The sequence below is a fragment of the Seriola lalandi genome, unplaced genomic scaffold (genome assembly GCF_002814215.2).
Source record: "Seriola lalandi dorsalis isolate HSWRI2012SDOR001 ecotype SW California unplaced genomic scaffold, Sedor1 jcf7180001973142, whole genome shotgun sequence".
Taxonomy (NCBI): Eukaryota; Metazoa; Chordata; class Actinopteri; order Carangiformes; family Carangidae; genus Seriola; species Seriola lalandi.
Window position 1 is genome coordinate 1 of NW_019443810.1, and position 404 is coordinate 404.

Sequence of the window (404 nt, forward strand, 5' to 3'; positions counted from 1 at the left end):
ACATCACAAATGAGGGCGGCACAATGGAGAGCTTGGGCGGAGGTGCTAAAAAGCAGCCGTTGTCAGGCTCGTGTCAGAAACAGGAAACCGCGACTAGTGAGATTTGTGCCAAGAGTGTGAGTTGGACATCAGACACCGGGAGCTCATCGCTTCTCGGCCTTTTGGCTAAGATCAAGTGTAGTATCTGCTCTTATCAGTTTAATATCTGATATGTTCTCTATACGAGGACAAACATATTAAAGTGATTTTTAGAGCTGGGAGCTGAAAAAGGGGCTTGCTCCGTTCGCTCCACGCATCGTCCCGGCATTGCAGTGCCGCCGGGTACGGTGCAACCTTCTTTCGCCTTGTGGAAAACCAAGCAATGACACAAACACAGAGTTTCACCTGACACTTTGTCGTTGGCT

At 49.3% G+C, this 404-nt stretch overlaps 1 non-coding gene across 1 annotated transcript; it reads left to right on the forward strand.

Annotated features, from left to right (window-relative positions):
- Positions 1–145: 145 nt before the first annotated feature.
- LOC111651485 (U2 spliceosomal RNA) lies at positions 146–337 on the forward strand. The gene has a single exon (XR_002760516.1). It is a non-coding gene; the product is annotated as a U2 spliceosomal RNA (small nuclear RNA).
- Positions 338–404: the final 67 nt, after the last annotated feature.